This window comes from Cynocephalus volans, chromosome 6 (genome assembly GCF_027409185.1).
Source record: "Cynocephalus volans isolate mCynVol1 chromosome 6, mCynVol1.pri, whole genome shotgun sequence".
Lineage (NCBI taxonomy): Eukaryota > Metazoa > Chordata > Mammalia > Dermoptera > Cynocephalidae > Cynocephalus > Cynocephalus volans.
Window position 1 is genome coordinate 127,423,447 of NC_084465.1, and position 23,930 is coordinate 127,447,376.

The 23,930-nt window shown below is 41.3% G+C and overlaps 1 protein-coding gene and 1 long non-coding RNA gene across 4 annotated transcripts in view; one reads left to right on the forward strand and one right to left on the reverse strand.

The window, feature by feature from the left end:
• PRKCQ (protein kinase C theta) overlaps positions 1 to 19,746 on the reverse strand; it is a 123,639-nt gene extending 103,893 nt beyond the window's left edge. Inside the window, exon 1 of one of the 2 annotated variants that reach the window (XM_063100965.1) lies at positions 19,723 to 19,746. The gene's annotated coding sequence lies outside the window, so the exon portion shown is untranslated. Of the gene's footprint in view, positions 1 to 19,455; positions 19,523 to 19,722 lie in introns of those variants that run through there. The other variant, XM_063100962.1, reaches the window with a different exon arrangement.
• LOC134380808 (uncharacterized) lies at positions 19,730 to 23,664 on the forward strand. 2 transcript variants are annotated; one of them, XR_010023913.1, is made up of 2 exons: positions 19,730 to 19,946; positions 22,044 to 23,664. It is a non-coding gene; the product is annotated as an uncharacterized LOC134380808 (long non-coding RNA). The 2 variants fall into 2 exon arrangements; XR_010023914.1 differs by having other exon boundaries at positions 22,487 to 23,664.
• The last annotated feature ends 266 nt before the right edge of the window (positions 23,665 to 23,930 follow it).

A 23,930-nucleotide genomic window follows, 5' to 3' on the forward strand; every position in this document is an offset into this window, starting at 1 on the left:
GCTCAGCTGCCCCTGAAAGATGTGCAGACCCATCCATCTTACTGTGAGCCAGCTGCACGCAAAGCTCTGAAACAGTCATGTATAAGCAACAGATACTATTATGGCCCTGCCTTCCAGTGGCTTAAGTTCTAAGGGCATGATCAAATACCTCTGAGGCATTACTATATGAGTAATGGACAATAGGTCGTACACAAAATAAGCAGACTTGGTCCTCAAAGAAGGGGGAATCCAGGTAGCCCAGGTTGGGTCTTGACTGTATCTTGGAGAAAGCAGCACGTGGCTGGGCATCTTACAGTGTCTTACAACAGGATTCATCAGACTTCCTTTGGGTAAAATTTGGGCAGGTGTAGATAATATTCTGGAAGGGCAGAATGTCTAATACGAGCCAATGTCAAAGACTGTAGTAGTTACTGCCAAATTGCTCTCTAAAATTTAAAATCTGTAAATGTCTCACTAAATTGTTTCCAAGCACCTAAAACTTCAATCAAATTTATCTCTAGGAAGCAGGACCTGAAATGTGATTATAATTTTAAAATTTAAAATATCACTAACCCATAAGGAATTTTATCTGGTATGGAGAAAGGCCTCTGGAACAAAAAGTTGCTAGTTAGCAATGAAAATAGCAAAAAGCAGAAAGCCATGGAGACAAACTCTTCAAGAGCCCATTCAAGTAATAATGCTAGGGAAGAGAGACTCATTCAACTATTTGCTGAATTCAGCTGTGTGACCTTAGGCAAGTTATTTTACCTCTCTGGGTCCAATTGCCTTATCTGTTAAATGGTACTGTTTCATGATTCTATGAATTAAAACATACTATCTTCAAGAAGATTGTAGTTTCCTAAGGATACATGACTCACACAAAGCAACAGAGGTGCGTTGGTACCAAAGTCTGCACAGGTCACTGAAGGAACTGTCATTCCAAAGACCAAGAACTCCATGGCAGTAGTTTCAGGAGAGAAATGTGGCCAAAGGTGGAAACTCAAGGGCAGTAGGAATAACATGAGAGGAGATACATTTGGGGAAGTGAGACAATATGAAAATAGTTCCTTTTTAAAATAACTTTGTTCAGCAATATTTAGAGGGTGGTGGCTAGCTTCAGGGTGTGGGTAAATGCTGTGGCTTTGACATTTCTATCTACAGCTCTGACTTCCGAAGGCATCTGGCAATCTACATCCACTATACACTGCCATAGGAGGAGTCATGTCTCATTCACCCCACTGCAGGAATTTTGTCACCTCTTGCTGGGGTTCCACAGAAAATGAAAATGGAAATTATGTTAGGTAGATGATCCCAATATCAGACATTTCTTCCAATTAGCCTCTTATTAGAAATTTACTTTCATTAGAAAGTAAAAAACATTTCCATTAAAAATAACTGAGCCTATTGCTATAGTGACTCATTTGAATCTACTCTTCAGAAGTAAGGATCGGTTCATGTCACCGATAACTGACATAAAGCAGAGTAGTTGTTTGTTTGCATATTAATAGTAAAACCCTCCGTCTTTCTAAATGATGCATACACAAGCTATTTTTTAGGAACTTGTATTTCGGGCAACATACATTCAGATGAATGAAGCAAGCCTTTACCTAAACTACAATTTAGTTAAACAGAAAAATGTTTACAAAACTACAATTCTGTGCTATCATCTGGACAGGGAAAAAAGACAGTCATTCTTGTGTATGTATATGACAAATAAAATACTAAACTCAAAGTAGAATATAGGGGGGTTCAAAAGCTGCAGCTAATATGAATAACTTTAAGGTAATGCATCATACCAATTTTATAACATTGTAGCAATGTTTCATAAATCAGTACCATATGGGGGATTAAAAAAAGAGGATACGATTTAAGAATGACTTCTTCATCTATAGAATATTACAGTAAGAATAATTACCTTCCGGTTATCCTTTCCTTTTCTTATTTTACGAATTATACTTTAAAAGCAACAAATAACATGAGCTACCTAGAAGAGGCACATTCATAGACACAGAAAGTAGGATAGGATTACCAGGGGCCAGGGGAGGAGGGAACAGGGAGGTACTGCTTAATGGGTATAGAGCTTCTGTTCGGGGTGATGAGAGAGTTCTGGAAATAGTGGTGGTGATTGCACAACATCGTGGATCTAATTAATGACACTGACTTGTACACTCAAAAATGGTTAAAACGGTAAACTTTTTGTTATGTATGTTTTTAACACAATAAATAAAGCAAAAAATAACATAAGCATCTGACTTATTACTGAGTTTGCCAACAATCTTAATTTTATTTTTCAGCTCATTCCTGTTCCCTAAGCAGGCTGTTCCACATGTGTTCTCCTTAAGTCTCCAAAACCATCGCTCTGCTTATCCAGCCTAGGAAGATGAACTTGTTGTTTTTAAAGAGCACATGGAAGCCACAAGACATGAATTTGCTCCACATCCTTCTCTCGGGTTCAGCTGATCTCAGTCTCCATCCATTCTTCCCCAAACATCCCTTGCATATGATACTACCTCCGCCAATACTCCTGGGGCTAATCTTTTCTTTCACCCTGAGTCAGTCTTGTGGTCCCAGCCTCTCTCCCATGTCTACCGCCAAACACATTCCTGCTTTCCAGCCCTCCACAGGTCCTGACGTTGCGTCTCCTGCAGACACAGCCTCCCTCTTTTGCTTCCCTAGCAAGCTCCCCGAGTGCCTTCACTTCCTCACCTCCACTCACTCCTTGGTCCCCTGCACTGGGCTCCATGGCCCGCCACCCTGCTGAGCTTGCTCTCTAAAGGGCATGGTGACTCACTCATTTCCAGACCTGCCAGCTCACTCTTGGTCTTCCTCCTGGATATTACACACAGCACTGCCGACTCCCTTCTCCTCTCCTGCTGTCCTTCCATCTCTTTGGCCACTCTGCAATTTACTCTGTTGGTTCCACTTTCTTTATCTAAATATTAAAAAATACATCTAGGTTTTGATGTTACTCTTCTTTCCCACCACCTTTCTGGCCAATCTCATCCATTTTGATGGCTTCAATGATTTGTTTGTGGTCACCCCCAAAAGTACATTTTTCTTGAACTATATACACACTTCCTTCAGTCTCATATTTTCAGTGATGTATTGAACCTCTCCAGGTGGTGTTCCATCAGCGCCTCAAACTCATCAGAGTGAACAGGAGTTCTACCTTCTCCTTGATACCTATCTCTCTTCTCTCTCCTGTCTTGATCAATGCAATGATCATCTACCGAGTCCTCCAAGCTAGGAATATTGGAATCAACTGTGAGTCTTCCTTTGTTTTCATTGCCTTCATCCATCTGTGCTACAAGTCCCATGGGTTTTATCTGGCTATTTCTGTTGTCTTTGATCACTACTTGTCAGTCTCTTAGTTTGAGAACTTCAGATATTTTCTCTAGATCATTGCAGACTATTGCAATAGATTTTTAATAGGTATCCACCCCTCGCTTTTTCCTGCTGCCTATTCCCCCTCCACATTAGCCATATAAGCTCTTTCTAAAAACCTCTTCCTTGTTTAAAAACATGAGGCAGATTCTCTTTGCTTCGAGGACAAAATCCAGATTTGTGAGCCACATGATCTCTTCATTAGGTGCAAATGTCAAAACATTAAGGGGATTCAAGGGTAGCCAAAGACAAGTATTAAACAAGGCATTTAAAAAAAATGTTTTGGTTTCTTAAAGCTTGTTCTTCTAAATAGCCATCAGTTTGTTTAAAAGAACTTTAAGCAAAACATATCCTCTGTCACACAAAAGTAAAGATGAAAACAGACTCACGATACTAACTAAAAAAAAAAAAAGCTTAGCAAATACACGGAGGAGATATATGCAGAAACCCACAACAGATTTAATTCGCAAAACCACAGCTTTAGCTCAACTAAAGTAAAGATGACTTAGATAAAATACAACCAGAAAACTGAGATCAAAGATACAGGGTAAATAACTTAAGCTGACAGTTTAGCAAGCAAACATCATGGGTGTCATACGATGATCTGAGGAATCGCTTTGGTTGTAGAAGCTGGCAGAGTTACTACATAGAGCTCTTGGGGCATCAGGTTTTTAGGGGAATCACCACTTGCTGGAATATTGTCATCTATTGAACTATACCCCTTGCAACTCGTGATGATGTGGTCACCTTGATGCAGGAAGAGAAACAAAATTTTAAGGTTGATGTTGAGAGGTCTAATTCCATATCTTACTGTTTTCAATCTCTGTGTTATGAAGATTGGGGAGAAATTCTCGGAGACGATTTTTATTATTAGTGTGTAAGAGAAAGGGAATAAAAAATCATTTACAAATTATCTAAGGCTATTCCTCTTCCAGTGAGCCATTTAGAAAGTACCAACTGCACACTCATGCACAGGGAGGCACGTCCCTACCGAGGTGACATGTGTAGTGGTTAAAAGGAGGACAGGAAGCAATGGATTTTTGGCCCGAATCACATGAGCGGGAATGAATTCATCTGATCTTGGCTTCCTTCTACTCATCTGCCTCCCTGCTAACATTTCAGCAATAACAGGCAATACAAAGTTGAAGATTACAAATGAAAGCTATAGATTCTCATTGTGAATAAGAATTATAACAGTCAGATTCCTTATATATATATTCACTTAGGAACAAATATCCATTAACTACATAAGTGCCAGCCATGTACTCGCAAAGGAGCACAGTGGTAGAAAATGCCCCATGAAGAAAACAAGAGTTATACATCGTTTGGGTCCAGTCAAAGAAGAACAGGCCTTTTCTGTATCACCTGACTGCTCGTCTGCAACCTCCCCTTACTTTATTTTTTTAACCATGATTTTTTGGCAATGAGCACATATCATATTGTTGGAATGAGCAAGACTAAAGACATGTTGGGACTTAAAACCACATGGGCTCTAAAAGATTTTAAAAGGACCCAGTTTTTTTTTTTTTTATTCTTTGAACCTTGGTTACAGGGCAAGGTGACATTATTTACATAAACATAAAGTTGTTTTCCAGCCAACCCGAAGCTTCAAACTTGCCACAAGACACGTCCTATCCAGATGCTGAAAAACCAAGGAAGACATCAGTAAAGCTGTGCTGATTCCAGCACTCCAGCAGGACCCTGAGATAACAGCAAGGACGGGAGCAGAAACCAGACAGAGCCTTGGTGAGAACTTGCACCTGGCGCCTTGCACGGAGGCCCCACAGCTCACATCCCCCTCCCTCCTGCTTTTCATTTCCCACATTCCACTCCCTCACCCCAATCTCTGAGGTGGCTTTAGCCTGGCCATTCTCCTGCAGATTTACGAGAGAGATGGGCTAGCCCAACATCTCTCCTGAGGTCACCAGTATTCCTGAATAAAAGCTGACTTCCATTTCACCAACAATTCGACTTTTGAGTGGCTTGCTTTTGAAAGGGGGCAGGCAGCCAGACTTGAGTTTGGTAACAAGATCTGGCAAGCCTCTGTCAGGAGCTGAGTGCCCACTCACCCCATAACAAGATATTTTTCTCTCCCTCACTCTCCATAAAAAGAGAGGGTTTAGTAATCGAAAAGCGGGCCAAATTCCAGAAATTTTCTTTAGTTCTTCACCCTGTTTTTTTTTTTTTTTTTACTTCCTAGCACTTGCCATTACCTAATGTTATGTTCGTTGTCTACTGTTTACTCTGTTACTGTCTTTCTCCTTCAAAAGATACCAGCTTTATGTGGCCGGTATCTTGTCCCTCTTCTGTGTTCCCAACACCGAGAACAATGCCTGCCATATTATAGGCACTGGATCAATAAACACTTGCTGACCAAATAAAACCCAGCCTTCCCCCCTCCATAAACATTCCCATTTTCTCTTTGTTACTGATTAAGCCACTCTAACATGTGAAGGAAATCTCAACAGTACTTGCACTTTTAAGAGGATCTGTGTTCCTTAAATTCCTAGCTGGCAGAATGTCAGGTACTAGAATAAAGTGAGAACTTCGTGGCATATTTTGAGATCAGGTGGACAGTGGCATTCTAAAGACACCCCTGATTTGTTTGTTGGGAGGTCTACTCCAAGAAAAAAATTCCTCTGTCGTGTTCTGGTTTTCCACAGTGTTTTTTCTTCCTCTATGACTGAATCTATTAACCCTGTAAAAAACGTTGGCAGCAGAGAGGCTGCACATTATGGAATGAGGTTAATGTGGAAGCCATACAAAGTGTGAATACCGTGTTTCTGCCTCTGAGACAGGGTATCACAGGCATCCTGTACCTTGCTGGTTATTCTAATTTTTCTATTTATTCATTTTCAGGGCTAATCTTTATATTCACTGAATTGCTCAGCTTTTGTACATTGTCTATTAGCCCAAATATGAAGAATCCATTGTATTCTTAATTTTACTTTGGAAAGCAACCAAAAAACAGTAGAGTACAAATTTCTTGAGCTTTTAAAAACCATTCTTTTGAAATTAATGACAAAAAGAAATGTCTTCTGGAACAAGGGTATTTTTCTGAACTTTTTGGAATCTGTGCCTCAGAAACCTGTCAAATAATAATAAACAATAGGTATAGAAAGGATGGGACGCTTGATGTGAATTTATTATTGATTCATAGATATATGAAGACACACTGGCTAAAAAGCAGATTAAAAAGTTATATCAGGCATATGCTGAAAAATAATTTAAGTATATCTCACAGTATAGAAGAATGTATTATTTTTTAAATTTCCGGAACAGCCCCATATAGATGAAGTTCCAACGTCAAAGTTATTACTTAAGAATGTTAATCTGGCCACATTTCTCACTCATTTTTAATTAAGCGAACTTTCTTCTTAACAGCTCTTTGCAAGTTACAGCAGTCAGTATACACGCATGTGTGTGCGGATATGACAGAATCTGCCGCTTTTAATCTGTTCAGTGCATTATTAAATACAGCATTAAAGACATGAAAGAGATGAGGAAAGAAGAAGAAAGAAAAAGAGAAAGTTCAAGGAAGGGTTAAGGAGAGTTTAAGAATTGAGATGAATAAAAGTCCAGAAGAATGGATTGGAATTCTATAATATATTTTCTAGGTTTACTTAAAATACATATTTTTACCTACAGTATTCTAGGTTTAAAATATAGCTGGTGGAAAGAGGATACATACAGCAATGAATCTGGTATCTGCATATATTGGAAAGGAAAAAAGCAGGGCAGGAAAGTAGTAGGGATCCAGGCGGATACTCAAGGTTAAAAAAGAAAGAAGGGGGCCGAGCCCGTGGCGCACTCGGGAGAGTGCGGCGCTGGGAGCGCAGCAGCGCTCCCGCCGCAGGTTCGGATCCTATATAGGGATGGCCAGTTCGCTCACTGGCTGAGCGCGGTCACAAAAAAGGACAAAAAAAAAAAAAAAAAAAGAAAGAAAGAAAGAAGGAACCTTGTCTGTGGGCCTCACCCGTGCGACTGCGCTGCTGGAGAACATTGTAAATGATCCTGTGACTAGTGGGACCCAAACCAAACCACCATGGGAGCCTTCTCTCTCCCTCACAAGTCTTCCCTGAAAATGCAAACACTTGGGGAGTTCTGTACAGTTTTTCAGCCTATTCTAAGTACATCTACCCACCTGCAGGGATTTTCAGATGCTTGAGCAAAGAAACCAGCCCTCCAGGATGCAGAGGAGAATGCCTGGAGAAGGATCCAGAAAACCAGCCTTGATCTAAGCAGAGCCTGATGAGGAAGCTGAACCAGAGCGAGAGTTTTTGTTTCCAAAATGAGTAAAAGATTGGGCAGCAAAACAAGGAAATACGCCCCAAATAGTGATTGAGATATAAAGAGAGAAGGAAGTCTCAAAATTCACTTCTCAGAATTAATAAGAATGTCAGGTAGTTTTGCAAATGAGTCAGTGGATACAGCATATTGCTGAATTCAGGTTTAGTGAAGTAGAGTGTAAGAACATAGGCAGGACGTCAGACTGCCTGTGCTCAAATTCCAGCTCTGACATGTAGCAGCTCTGTGACTTTGAACAACCTATTTAACCTCAGTTTTCTCGTCTGGAAAATGAGGATAATAATAGGACCTATCTCACAGGTTGCTATAAAGATTAAATGGGTTAATGGATCTAAAATGATTAGGACAGTACCGCAGACAGAAAAAGCTTAATATATGTTAGTTATAAGCATTACATACTCAGTGTCAAAAGGACAACAATCATGTTTCCTTCCAATATTTAGCAGAAAAATATTTTCTCATAATGATTACTTCCTGTCAAAAGAAGGATATGCATTTTTTCAAGGTGGGTCTTCCTTGGTTGGCTGGAAGCCACCTTACTTCCTGCTTTCTGGTTCTCCAGTAACACAATATCCCCAGGTATCCTGCCAGCTAGGGTCAAGCACATGCACACATATAGCTTCACTTTAAAGTTATCTCATCATCAATAACAATTTACTGCATGTTATCAAATGGCTAGAAGAGAGGAGATCGAATGTTCTCAACACAAAGGAATGATTATTTTGGTAATGATGAATATGCTAATTATCCTGATTTGATCAGCACACATTGTACACAGGTATTGTACAATGTACTGTACCCCACAAATATGTATAATCAACTACAGTTCAAAAAAATAAATAAAATAAAATAAAATTTAATTAAAAAATAAAAAAAGTAGTTATGCAATCAGTTTGGCTCAAGAGTAAAGATATCCAGTCAGGTGGAATCAGTGACACCTCAGATCTCGGAGTGAGAGCCCCACAGTTCTTCCCAGAAGCAGTGACTTTGCTTTGTCCAACTTCTCTCCTCTCCAGGTGACAGTGAGGTCACCTGCAGAGCACCACCTGGTGTCTGGAGAAGGTGTGAGCTTCGCTCATTTGGATCCTTTGGATTCCAGGTCAGGAGGCCCTGTTGCTAGGGTGCTGCCTGACGTCTCTGTGGCCGTTCTGATGTTAGGTATCCTATCTACTCGGTGCTTCTCTCTAAACCCTTAACCGTGACACATGCCTTGGTTTCTTCTACACTGAATGGGATTTTCTGTTTTACTCTGCATCCCGGTTTCACATCTTTCATTTATCTAGAGCATTTGCACTCTCCACTTCTGCAGCCTGGGGCCCACTGCTGCAGCTCCGCCCGAGTGCTGACTCTCCACAGCTATGACTCAGGTCATTGCACCCTCTTTCTTCCTGTTTGGGGTTTCCTGGTCTTTCCCCCAGGCACTCCATCACTCTGTCATTTGCTTACACTAAACTGACATTCAATAAATGTTTACTGAGCACTTGTGCGTGGGACTCTCTGCTAAAGGCCAGGTCTACACTGGAGAGACAGATGCAGAGCCTGCGCTCAGGGAGCCCACGGTGTAGTCAGGAGGGAGCACAGGGGAGTTATTGTAGCTGAGATGTCTACGTGTACAGGGAGCCATGGCACACAGAGGAGGGAAGCCTGACAGCCTGGAGGAAGCCTTCACAGAGGAGGCGACGTCTCAGGGGTTAGCAAAGTGACAGTCCAAATGGGAAGAATTTCATTCCTACTCTGTGATCTGCTGTGGAGCTGTGCTAACACAAGGGGCATTTGGGGAAGTATCAGGTGCTCAAGAACCAGGGGGCTTGGGATGTATGAGTCCGGCAGTCAGGGGACAGATTGGAAAGGATTCAGCAAGCCTTGTAAAGCACCTGGATTCTATTTTGTAGGTGGTGCACAGTAACCAAAGAGTTTTAAAGTGGAAAGTGGTGATCAGACTTTTGTTTTATTACAATCCTTCTGTCAACTGCATGAAGTGTGAGACCAGAGGCTTGATATCAGAAAATAAATGAGGTCATCTTTCTAAAATGTGATCTTACCAATAGCCTCAATATTCGTGCTAGATAGTGTTTCCAAAGATGAATGCACTAGCCCATCCCTTCCGACCCACACTTCTGCAAAGCCACTCGGCCACGCCCAGTCTAGGGATACCCTCTGCTGCACCTCTCTTTGATCTTGCCTGGCCTGTGGGACAAGCGAAGCTGTAGAGATTTGAGCTTTTGCTTTTGTGTGTTCCTAAGCCTCACCCGTAGGATAGAACCACCATGAAAAGAAGTCCAAGGTAGCTCCATGGAGAGAAAAAGAGGGAGCGCTGGGGCGGTCCCAATCCTCTAGCCCTGCCCACCAATGGGCCATATCAGATCTGGCTGCAACCTCATGAGAGACCCAGGGAACACTATAAGGAACAGAACCACCAAACAAGAAATAGCCCAAATTCCTGACCCACAGAATCATGCACAAACTAAAAGAGGTTTTTTTGAGCCACTGAGTTTGGAGGCATTTTGCTTCACAGAGATTGATACCCAAAGCAATACCCTGCATCAAATAAATACTTGTCAAACAATAAAACGCACCCCTGACAATTTCAGGGCAATGACATCGGTCCACTGCCAATATATATCAACTTGAACTTCCCTTAATCACTTGTTACCAAATCCCATTTCAGGCCCATGTCACACTTAACTGATTAAGGCTTAAGCTTTTTAAAAAGGGGTTCTTAGAAAATGTAATCCTCTGATTCTATCTTGCAAAAGACTAAGAAAATGTGGCGCATGGATTAAAATTCCCTGGAATTCAGTTTGAATTTTCCTATGGGTAGTTTTAAGACAAACATCCAAACAAATGTGTGTTTCACTTTTTGAACCTGCAGAATGATGATTCTTTATAATCTGCCTTCTTAGCTGGACTGCTGAGTGTCTTGAGATTAACCAGTACTTGAATAAGTAGCGTGATCTCTCTCTAGGTCAAGATGTTTAGACCCAGAGGTCTAGACTACTCATAGTTTTCCATGAGCAAATTATCTACAATATTTTTCCAGGAGAAAATTGGTTTTATATATTTCAGTAAACGTATATTCTTGCTGTTTTGAACACTTCAAGTCTGTTCTATAAAGAAGAGGGGTTTGCTTTCCTCCTTTCCTTTCTGTTGAAATAATAAAATTCAAATATAATTTTATATGTTGACATTTCTCTCTGCCAGCTCCAACTATGGGAAATTGCTAATGGATGTTCGTTAACTTCTAAGATGATGTGCTAATTTATGCTTAGCAATATTAGCTTTTTTTCGTGAAATGAGTTGCATTTATTTTAATAAGTAACAAAAAGCCTTTTCCTCCTGCTCAGATGCTTTACTCTCCTAAAGGGCTTTTAGTCACAGATCTCAAGTGTACTATAAATATTAACAAATCTCAACGCCCAGGAACTAGGAAAAAATCCCAGTGGTAAAATCCTTCTTTTTATTGAAATTAAGGGAGAAAGGCTAAAGGACCTTTTGCTGTGCCTGTGGCAAATACTTAAGCTGTCTCTGCTTCAGAACTTGGAATTATGCAAGTTATTTATCACTGAATTATTTTCATCAACATTAAAAGGTTTTTTCATAAAATTATCTAGGAGCGGCTCCGTTGTATTTAAGGGGTAGAATAACTCAAGTTCTTCTTATGAAAGAGTTTATTTATGGCTACTGTTAATATTACCTCTCTGTACAGCCTGAATATGTCCTAAATAAATGTATGCCTTTTATTTTTCTTTTTGAATGACTAATGCTGAAGAATTAAAGCAGTTCACATTCTTAGAGGAAAGAAGATCTCATTTGTCTATTATTTACCATTAACTTATCTTCCAGAAGCAAAGCCCATTGAGGAAATCAGGTTGCCTTTTCTGAAGAAACTTGGTTATTATAACATTCCTCGTGTTACCATCACTACCAACAGTAGAAGGAACAATATTCTGTTGTTGGGACGGTGGTGGTATTAAATTTTAATTTCCAAAATCAACACTAATTGTAGTTGAATGATTTTCGTGTTTGGGTGACTGTACTTCAGTTTATTGGGTAAGGGTGACATGTACCACTAAGGGTTACGTTCTCTAATCTATACAGGCTACTCACCAATGAATATGATGGGACAGATTAACTACAGCCCAGGGTCCTTGAAATTTACCCATTTCTCTGCCCAGGTGAAACCCTGTTCTGGATGGAATGCTTAGCTACCAAAAGGATCCCCCCCCAAACAGCTGCAAAATTTAGGATCAGGAATTCTAAAGACCCCCTAATTTGATTCATTCACTTTATGCCATTAGGGCTGGGATGCAGAAGACACTGAGTCTTACACAGTAAGAAGGGTCCCCCTTATTCTGTAGGCAAAAACGAGTAGGAATCTTTTGCTTGCCCTTATGTGACCCAGGAGGGAAACGTCATAAAGGAGTCCCAGTGCGTTTTCCAGCTGAAAACTCTGATATCTCATAGAGGAGACCATGGCCTTTTGTGGTACAAGCCAGAAACCTAAACACTGGTTTTGACATTATTTTAGCTGTGGGTTAATTGTTGTTAGGAACTTATACTAGTGTCCATTTTATTATTGCTGGGATTTATTTTAAATCTTCTTTAAAAGATTACTTTCTTCCTTTGGTTTCATTCTCTCTCTCTCTCTTTTTGGTTATTCTACCTTTAAGTGAGTCCCCTAACTAGTTTTCTACTCTTTACTTAAAAAGAAAACTTTTTTGTGTGAATGCTTTTACTTATCTTATCATTGGTCTGCTTCTATGATCCTAATTCTTGAATTTGGTCTTTTACTTTTTATCTCTATTACTCTCACCTGCTTTAATGAATTTTAAAATAACTATGATTTTTCTCTGAAGAATCCTTAAGATGTCTTAAAATTTAATTTAAAAACTAAATTAAATTAAATTAAATCTTTGGGGACTGGCCAGTTAGATCAGTTGGTTGGAGCATAGCCTTGTAACAACAAGGTCAAGGGTTCAGGTCCCCATTCCAGCCAGCTGCAAAAAAAAAAAAAAAAAAAAAAAAAAAAAAAAAATTACCTCTTTTACCCTTTAATATTTTCTCTTTATTAAAATAACTTCTGGGTTGGCAGTATATCTACATTTTATGTTTACCTATGGATTCCTCCTTTTGCTTATATAGGGTATTGTAGAATATTATATTACCTTTTATTTTATGATCATTCTTAGCTCAATCTTTTTTTTTTTTCCCTTTTTATTGTTGACATTATAATGGTCAGGAAAGTGAGATGCCATGGGGTGACAGAGAAAGAAAATCACATCACAGATTGGGGGTATGGAGTCTTCTTCTTGAAAATTGCCTTTCAGAATTTTTAAATATTTCCCATCTCCTCCAGGTCTGATTTTTAGTAGAATTTATCTAGATAATTCCAGAGGCCCACAGGCAAAAGCTTCCAGGATGATAACGATTCTGCTTTTGTAGACATTTAAATCAATAGACTGGGATTCTTTCCTTCTAAGACTCAGCACACAGTCCCTTAGGTCTCACATGTTCTACAATTTATGGCATATTTATTTACTCCACTAATACTTATCGAGCACGCCCTGTGTGTCAGGTACAGTGCTAGATGCCAGAAATGCAATGAAGAATAAGAGAGAATGTGGATTCTGCCCTCTTAGGCTAAACCCACTTGCTTGATCTGGTGCCAGCACACCTTGGTGACATGAAGTGAAAGGAAATCAGTGGAAAACAGTTACTAGTTGTATGGGCACATTAAAAATGTCCGTGTATGTAAAATTATGTTCCTTGCACTGAGATATTCTATAGTCAGAATTACAGCATCCTTCTTAGAAATGTGAAAAGTAACTTTCTTTTCTATCATCAGCTGCAAAGAGTGTACAGAATGCCAAGACTCTCTAACATGCTGGAGATGCTTGAATAGAGCTTGTTCCATTGGTACAGAAACTATCGAAGAGTTTCTCCTGTTCTCGGAAAAGAATCAAACTCCCTTATATGACTTAAAAGTAAGGTGACCCTACAGAGCAGTTTGCCCAGGACAATCTGAGTTTATACCTGTTATCCCAGTTATTAAGAATGTCCCCTTCTACTCTCAAAATGTCCCAATCTGAAGGGTAAACTGTATGATTAACCTGCTTATCAGGCCCCAGTGATCTGGCTTCCAGCCTTACCCCCAAATAACACACCCACACTGAAACATGCACCGTTTCTCGCAACATCACTGCTATTGAAGACCATTATTTTCTTCATTTTACAAATGGGGAGAATGAGGCTTTGAGAAGTTAATTGATTAATTAGATCATGTGGCAAGTTAGTGAGCAGAGCAGAGATTTAAACTGAAGCTTCTAGGTTTACACTGCTCACTTCCACTCACCTGCTGGGCTCAGACCACACTGTTCTAGGAGGTCATGTTCAGGTACCATCAGACTGTTCTACAAATTCTGTTCCCACCTCCTGGAAAACATCCTGAGATGCTTCAGGTCACAGCTGAGCCCTCCCTGCTGGCTCTGAGACATCTTCTCAGATACTCTAAGTCCAATGTTCCCATGGCACCATGTATGCCACCTTTTGAAACATTTACACAATCACTCTGCACATATTCATTTAGAGCTGGTATGTGCCCAGCCCTGTTGTAGCAGATGGGGACATGGCTAGGAATGCAATGCCAGCCCTCATGGAGTTTGAACACCAGGGGAGGAAAGAGACAGGAAGGAAACAAATATATCATAGAGTTGCATAACACTATAAATTGATACATAATAATATAAATGCCCCGTGAAAGCCTCACACTTCGTTACAATCTCCTGTTTACTTGGCGGCATCTCCCCGTGGGCTGTATAGCACAGTGTCTGGGTCTGAGGCTCACAACCAAAGCCAGGTGAATTCAATAGCAGCCACCCTTCATTCTCTCCATTGTCCTGGGAATCTGTCCTATTCTGATCACCTGCAAAAGATAAACCTGCAACTAATCTCTGTGAAGCATCTGTCTCACTCATTTAAAGTGACTAACACCAATGCCATGTTCACTCTATTCTCAGAAACTCTTCGTTTCTGCATCATAGCGTACTCCGTGGAGGTAGGAACAACTCTACCTATCGGGACTCTCCTGGGCATGGTTTTCTTAGTCATTCAGGGGCTGTGTAAGTAGTAGTTCCTCCAATAATTTTGTTATTAGAAAAAGTTACAGAGTTGGCCCTCTGTATCCACGGGTTCTACATCAACCAATGGCAGACTGAAAATATTTTAAAAAGAAAAAATAATGATACAACAATAAAAACAATACAATTAACAAAAACAATACAGTGTAACAACTGTTTACATAGCATTTACATGGTTTTAGGTATTAATGAGTAATTCAGAGATAATTTAAAGTATATGGGAGGATGTGCATGGGATATATGCAAATACCACATCATTTTATATAAGGGAATTGAGTGTCCTTGGAGTCTGATAACTGAGGGGGTTTTTGGAACAAATCCCCACAGACATCAAAGGATGATGACTGTATAAGCATAAGGTGAGACAGGAATGAAAACAATGAATTCAGGAGTAGCATCAGCCCATAGATCCCTGACATGGGGCATCAGACGATCTATAAGAAGTTAATTGATTAACACCTCACACCTACTAGGATGACTACTATCAAACAGACAGGAAGTAACAAGTATTGGTGAGAACGTTGGGTAACTGGAACCCTCGTGCACTGATGGTGAGAACTGTAAAGTGGTGTGGCCACTGTGGAAAACACTAAGGAGGTTCCTCAAAAAAGCAAAATAAATAAACACAGAACTATCATATAACCCAGCATTCCCATTTCTGGGTGTATATCTAAAAGAACTGAAAGCAGGGTTTTGAAGAGATATCTGCACACCCCTCTTCATAGCGGCACTGTCTCCAGTAGTCAAATGATGGAAGCAGCCCCTGTGACCACTGGCAGATGGATGAGTATGCAACATGTGACGCATACACACAACAAAATACTACTCAGCTTTAAAAACGAGGAAATCCTGTCACCTGCTACAACATGGTTGAAGCTTGAGGACATTCTGCTAAGTGAAATAAGCCAGTCACAAAAGGACAGATACTGGATGACTCCACTTACATGAGGCAGCTAGTGTAGTCAGATTTAGACAGAATGGGGGTTGCCCGCAGCGGGGGAAGGGGTGTCAAGTGGAGCCAATGCTTAATGGGTACAGAGTTTCAGTTTTACAAGATAAAAGGAGTTCTGTGGATGGATAGTGGTGATGGCTGCACAATAACGTGAACGTACTTTATGCCACTGAATTGTACACTCAAAATGGTTAAGATGGTACATTTTATGTCATGCATATTTTATCACAATAAAAAAAGTTAATTGGTAGGTCATCTGGCACCGCAGTTTATAGCAAGTGCTTGATGGTCAGACATATGTGATGGTCAGGAGAACCTGACTCTGGCACTTCCGAGTTACAAGATCTAAGCAAGTGACTTAATCCTCCTGTGTCTCAGTTTCCTTATCTGAAAAATGAGAATAATAATAACATCTAATTTATAAAGACTTTGTGAGAATTAAGTGAGGTAGTAATGTTTGTCAAATATAAATAAAATTCTGAGTATAATATTCAGCATATAAATTGTAAATAATAATGACTCAGTAAAACCATTCTTTATTGCTTTTATTAGCTCTGGTTATTATTATCATTAATATGATTAGCTTAATTCAAAAGCTAACATAGACCCACTACAACCTGTAGAAGGATGTGCTGCTAAAGTGAAGTGCTTTAAATATCTGCTCATTTAAACCCAGGCTAGAAATCTATGATTCTGGGCTTGGGTGATCTAATCCTAACTTCTGAAATCTCTGATTCTCATCTTGCCCCAAGAATATGTTACAATCACAGAGCAATAGAAATTTGACAGAGTGTAAATGCTTGGCAGGTTAAAATAATGAAAGATGTTTCCATCATGGCAGGGAAATACATTTTAGTTCACATCTCTGGCTCAACACCATGTTTTTTTTTTATGAGTTTCACATGATTTCTGCCTTAGCAGCTAAAATGGGTATGGAAAAGCTAAACTAGATGCATTGCTGCTTAGAAATGAGATGTTTAAAGTTTTAAAATAATGGAGAGAGAGAAAGAATGAGTATAATGCTATGTTTGTCACTACAGGATGAATTTCCCTAATTTTAATTGCAGGTTTGACTTGGGTAAATACACACACACACACACACACACACACACACACACATAAGGGATTTTTCACCATATAACATATTAGCATTTTTAATGATTTGGGGCAAATGACTTAAAAAAAGAAATTAAAGATTGAACCCTACAAAAACAGAAATCACCTGAAATCAAATATACTCTTGTTAACGAACTGTCATATTAGAGTAATATATCAGCAACATTTTCAGGGGCAAACAACATAATCAGTAATTCTAAAACATTAATTACATTAAAAACAGGAAGTATTAATTCTAATTCCTAATTTAAAGAAAGGCAAACATACTATAATAAAATGCTGCATTATAAGAAGATTTGTCTGTGGAGGTTTACTCCTGAACCCCTGAAGTAACAGACTTATACCCTAAGCTCACACTCTCAAAAGAAAATCCTGGATTCAGAGTACAGGAAATTTTAGATAAAGTGTTTAACTCATTATAGAGAAGAATTTAATCTTTTCCACAGAAAAGAGAGAATGTGTTATAGTGAAATGAGGAAACTTTATAGAAATGATCAAAGACAGACTATTTCAGGGCTCTCCAATGCCTGGTGTGAACAAGAGAAATAGAATATTAGTGTTGAAAGGATCTTTAAGAAGAGCCTAAGTGTGAATAATTGAGCAATGTCCCTGTAATACTCAAAAGAGAAGCAAGTCAGCAGAAGATATCAAAGTTCCAGCAGGTGCACTGCATATGCTAGGCACAGACTCAGTGAGGGAGTCTGTTGTAGGACTTGGAGCTGGTTGAACAGAGGTAGCAGCTTGCCCAAGAGTTACTTCCCATCATAAGCCACCATGGCACACAACTGTGTTGGAAATGAACATGTCAAAGCGGATGGCAACCAGAGTCTTCTCTGGAAGTTTACATTGTAAAAGCATAGAAGACGATCACAGGACACCGAAACAAAAGCTGCTGATGCCAAACAGGTTACTCTTGAAATCAGAAATAAAAGTTTATGAGAGAAAACAAAAAACAAAAACTAATTTAGCTTGAGTCGCTAACTGGGAGGAGTTTTGCAGCTGAGGCTTTGCAGGTTTTAGATCTTCCTACACTGCGTCTTTAAATATATGTACATTCAATCAGCAGAAGAGACTAACAAAGATCTTTCTGGAGTAGACACCTGCATCAAACAATGGCACCGATCTCTGAGGGATTTTAAACAGCTGTGCATAAACTTCAAAAGTAATGTGCAACCAAATTAGCAAATGTCACCCTTCTTCCCACTAGACACAGCATTTTTAAAAGAGACGAAGCATCCGCAGTAAGCCTGCCATTTTATAACAGTTACCAAAGATAAGTGAGTGGAAAAATAAAGATGGTGATTCACAAGGTCAGGGAGGTGTTGGGGTCCAGAACTTTAGAGGCTGTCGATTAAATATCCCCAGCCAGGAAAGGACCAGCTGGTGGCCATGACTTCTAGGTAGGAATGCTGGGGAAATGAACACCTGAGTGGAGCCTCTGGGCTTCTTGTTTCTTTCAAGGATCCTCCCGAACCCCAATGCTGTAGAATTCTCTTTGCCGAAAGAAAGGGACAGAGAAAGAGGAGCTGACAGAGCACACGGGCAGACTCCTCAGATCCTGTAGGCAGTTTAAGAAACAATTCAGCAGGCTTCGTGTGTGCCCTGAGAGGATACCTGGGACTTGAAGGCCTGCACACCAGCCACAGACGGCCCAAGTTCCCGCCGACGGGGAGAGAGCAGCGAGTCTAGTTCTTCCCTCCACCTCCACCGCCCCTTGCCAGCTTGTGCCATCGCTGAATAACCTTTTACTAGCACCACGTCCAGCATCCCGCCTGTGGAGTGGCAGGACAGCCCAGGGGACAAGGGGCTCTGTGGCACTCTCCTTGCAGAAATGACCAGAACCTCCCTGCTGAGCCGCCTGTGGGCCTTCCCTCACGCCCATAGGGAATGCCCAAGCCTTTCCCATCGATCACTCTCACACTTATCATTGTGGCTCTTAAAAATCTAATAAAATTAAGATTTTATTTAACAAACTATGTTTCGTTACCATGTGACCCCAAGGCTGGAAAACGACCTCACTACAGCTACAGGATCGAGCACTCAGACTTTTGTGTTTTTTTTTTTTTTTTTTTTGGAATCTATCAAAGACCCGCCTGGCCCTACCCCAGGCCCAGGGGCAGAAGTCGTTGCGTTGTTTACAAGTGTGTGTCGGCAGCACCGTCTGCCACTCTAGCAAATTCCCGAAAACGGGGTATTCTCCTCTGTGGACAGGTTGCCGTCTGCAGAAAACACCTCTCCTTAGACATTTTTGCCAAGAACACAAACCTTTTCCACTTTCTCCCCTCCCACCCCCGCCCCATGAGTTCAGGTGAGAGGAGACAAGGAGAAGCAAGGAGGTGGCGACCCCCGGCCAAGGTCGCCAGCGTCCTGCGCGACCGGCACTCAGGAACCAAGGCGGGGAAATGTCCCCCAAAGTTCGCTCCCGATCGCGCCCTTTTCGATTTCGGTCTCGCCCCTGCTTCCCGCAGCAGCCCTCAGCCCTTCCTGGAACAGCCAAGGGAGCCCGGGGGTCCCTCTCCGCGCCGGGTCCCGGCGCCTCGCAGCGACCCCGCTCCCGGGCCGGTGGCGCGGGGGCCCTACCTGGTGCTGCGGCCGCGGGCCGAGCGCGGCGCCGCTGCTGCTCCGGTGGCGCGGGGACTGGCGCGGGCCCGGCGCGCAGCGGGTGCGCCCCGCGGGCGGCGCCGGCCAGGGGGCGCTCGCACCCTCCCCGCCGCGGCCTGGCCGCCCGAGGGGACCCGCGACCCCCGCCCGGGCACGCGCGCTCAGCTGTGCACCCGCCGCGCCCGCCCCGCGCCTGCCGTCCTCCCCGCGGTCGCCCCGTCCACCCGCTCCATCCTCACTCCTTACTGGTCACTTGCCGCTCCGCTGCGACCTGGACCGGGAGGCTGCGGTGGACGAGGGTGGGACCACCCCCCGCCGGTGGTGATGCTGCCGGCAGCGCTGAGCAGGGGCGCCTCCGCCGCAGCCACATTCTGAGTGCCAGGAAAAGGGGCGACAGACCACACGCGCTCGCCGGTTCACCAAACCGAAAGCCGAAAATGACGCTCCGGGGGGACGGTTCAAGTCACTGGGTAGAAAGAACTGTACCTGCTTTTATCTGTTTTTACACGGCAAAGGACTTGTAAACAACGTTCTTTTAAAAATTACCTACTGGAGGAGGTTTGGGCGCAATTTTGTCCCGGGGATGATCATTTCTAGGTTGCTTCTTACCTGTGATTTTGATTTTCGGTGTCTGCGCGCTGTCCTTTTATATACATTTTCCAAAGTTGAACTACTTTAATCTTTACAGTTCTTGAAGCTGCAACGTTATTTCATTACAGTGCAATTATCATTTTAGGACTTTTTATGCCTCCTTGGTCCTACTAATGATGGTCATGCTGAATATCCCTGGGGTGGTTTGTCCTATTTTCCACAGAACCAATTTTTCGTTCGGGTTAGAAAATTATGTGTTTTGTTACATATACAATTAAAGAATGGTTTCCTTTCAATGATAAAACTAAATAACTAAAATGTACTTGGATAAGACTTCTGTTGCTCTATCATGCTAAGACCAGATTGGTCAGAGAAATAAAACAGTAATTCTTTTTCCTTTTCATTTTCTTTTTGAGAGAGAGAATTAAAAAGGCATAAAAGAGCCAAACCGTGGATTAACAGGCTTCCGATCATGGAAGTATAGCATGTCAGCTGAAAAAGACCTCAGAGTATGGCCGGCTCCAAACTTTTCATGTACAGACGAAAATCTGAGGCTTGGGAGTGTTTGATGACTTGATTAAATCACTCAGGCCTGCAATGGGAAGCCAGATGTGGTGATTCCTCCCCCTAATCTATATGAACCCCAAATATCCATATTTTTTATGGATAAAAATGTACTTCTTTGAAATTAGCCCCCACCCCCATTTGCTGATATCTAACAAATGGATCATACAACACAGAGGCTGAACCTCTTGGGAGATTCTGGCCAGGAAGTGTGAGGGTGGAGAGTCCCTCAGGAGTGCTCACCGTGACATCACCAGAGCCTGGTACATAGGAGATGCCCATTATATATTTGCTATTGAAATGTGGCAGGAAGTTGTACCTATGGCTGGGGACAAGGTGGGAGAGCTGGAGCACTGATCCTCACCGCAGCTTCTGTCTGCAGACTGCAAAAGAGAAAAAACTCTCTAGTTCAAAATGCCTTCTACCTGGCACTTTTTTCAACCAACTTTCAACAGAGCCTATCACATTGTGAGGAAAATGGCAAGCTGACCATGACTGCTGGGCCTAGGAGAGAGTAAACCCCTCATTTTCCATTTCTGGGTTTTTGCATTGACAATTTGAGAAGGAGGTTAAATACACATAGGGGCTCAAGAGAAGTTCCTACAACCTCTTAATTTAATCAGTAGCCAGTGGCTTTAAGGAAAGTTTCAAATGGTGATGATGGTGATGACCACGTACTGAGTCCCCACACCCAGGCCCTATGATGAGCACTTCTGAAGAACTCCTCATTGACTCTTCATATCAATCTTGTGAGGTAGATACTATAGTTAATACCATCATTAACATCTCTAACACATGAGAATAATGAAATTTAGAAATATTATGTATCTTGCCCAAGATCCCACAATTAACCAAGTGCCAGAACCAGGATTTAAAGTCAGGCCCGTCTGAAGCACTCTCTCAAGTGCTGCTGAATAATGTCCCATTCTTACAATCATGCCCTGCCTCTCTCCCTTTTGGACAACTGGCCTCTGAAGACTCATGTTATTCGAATATTCTATAACCACATAGTCCTACAACTGGAAACCTATTAATTGAAGACTGGATCTTTTAAAACAATATATTCATCATATGTCTAAAGAAAAGGGGGAGAGGGTTGGCTTTAAAATTTTATCTAAAGCAAAAAATCCAAATCTGTTCTTAGTATATGCATTTCTAGATTTTTTCTTTTTTTTGACCCTGGTAACCTGTAGGATCAGCCTTCTCCTTCCCCAACCTACAGAGTTTTCTGTTTTCTACCAGACCCTCTCTCATTGTCTTATAAACATGCTGCTGCTCAGAACTTCTCCACATCTTTGTTTCCTGGAAGAGGAAACGGCATTTCCTGCAGGGGATGACGTGTGGGTGCTGAGGTTCCACTCGTTACGTTAAACACAGCCCAGATTCAGTTGTGTACTTCTTTTCTGCCTCAGTTTCTGCCCTAAACTTTCCTGGAATTGTGCTGAGTACGGCACGTGCGGCAGCTGCTTCGTTCAGTTCCCTTCGGCTGGGAGAGACCTGATTCCTGCTTTGGGCCCAGTGGCTCACGGAGAGCCAAGGAATGAGCGATTCCCCTGCGTCCCCTCCCTACTGAACCATCTTCCTACCATTGGGATTTGGAAAAGTGAGCCTGAGCCATCAGTGTGCTTTCTTTTTGGACCTTCTTGGCGATGATGCGCTGTCACCTGCGGAGACCACCTTTTGTGTTCTTCTGTGGCATTGACCTTCTGCAAGGGGATTTAGGACAGAAATTGAAAAGAAAATGTTCTTTTGAGCCTTGAGCTGGAGAACGATGATATTGGGTAGAAGTAAGATATGACGAGCACAGACAATTTGAGTACGGTGTTATTTAACAAGGACATTTCTATCTCCACAGAAAGTCACCGCTCGAAGGAAACCAGTTCTGACTATTCTGTGAGGAGTCTGGCCACCCAGCTGTCCACTTTCCCAAAGGCCTGGCAGAGATGGTGGTTAAAGTGGCCCGTCTAAATCCTCAGGAGAATCAGCACGGAATTAGAGGACAATGATCTACCCTAACCAAAGACTCGAGTGACATGTGAAGTCTAGCATAAATGTATTCAGAAAATGTCCAGATTATTCTAGGAGCTATAGGTCAGTGTGACAGAGACGCAAACAAAAAAACAGGTATTTTAAGTTCACAGCTTAGACAAGGGGAAGGGAGATGTTGTTGTTTTTTCCTGTTCAATCCAACTTTAGAGTTTCACGTGGGAAAAAGGATAATTAGGAGTTAGAAATTGTTATTGCCAGAAAAGAGCTGTAAATGCTGAAGCAGAAACTGGCCCTCCCCTTGAGGAGTAAATAAACCTCAGCTGCTGTGGATAAGAATACTGATATCAATCCTCCCAAGTGGTGAGGGTGGGCAGGGAAGGGTGAATGTACACCTTACCCTGAGGAGCAAAAGCAAACCTGTTCATGATATATTTTTGAAAGTCGCATTATTTGAAATATTTATTAGACATGGTTAGTAAAGTTGAGCTGCTTTGATTTTTTTCTCCTATTCACCACTATACAAACAAGAATTAAGCTACTTCTAAAATCTTAGACAAGGTGGGGGGGTGGGTATTAACTCGTCATTTAAGAAAGAGATAATGCGTGAATGTAATAGCTGATATTTATTGTGTATGTGCTACATGTGTCAGGACATGGGATTGCACATTTTATTTCAATTACTTCATTGGATTCTTACAACAAATCCCTTGAGATAGATAATAATAGCCTCTTCATTTCACAGGTGAAAGTTGAACCTTAGAATTGAACAAATCACTTCCGAAGCTCATGTAGCCAATAAGTGATGATGTATGTCTTGACACAGGTATGATTAACAACTAAATCCATGATTTTTGCCATCATACTCACAGAAAAAAGACAACTGAAATTATAGCCTGACTCTTGAAGTAGGAAAAAAGTTGTGTATGTTTATGCATCTTCTAATTAATGATAGTTAACACATTGATAGATGGCCAATGTATAGATTAAACTGTATCCAAATGCTCACTTAATAATAAAACCAAAGAAATAAAATAGAATTTAGTCCTTATGTCTCTAATGATTTGGTACATTGAGAGTACATGATATTTTCCTGAGCATCAATTATTACTACATTATGAAAGAATGAAATTGAGCATGAAAGTTTTTCTTTTTTTCTTTTTTTAAGGCAGAGTTAATAAAAACACAACATTGCCATCCTGTTTTAGTTGTAGTTCAGAAATCCCATAGGCGCTGAATTTTTTTGTTGTTGTTATCACTGCCAATAAAAAGACTCTAATTATAATGTAAGTATCTGAATCTTACAATGAATA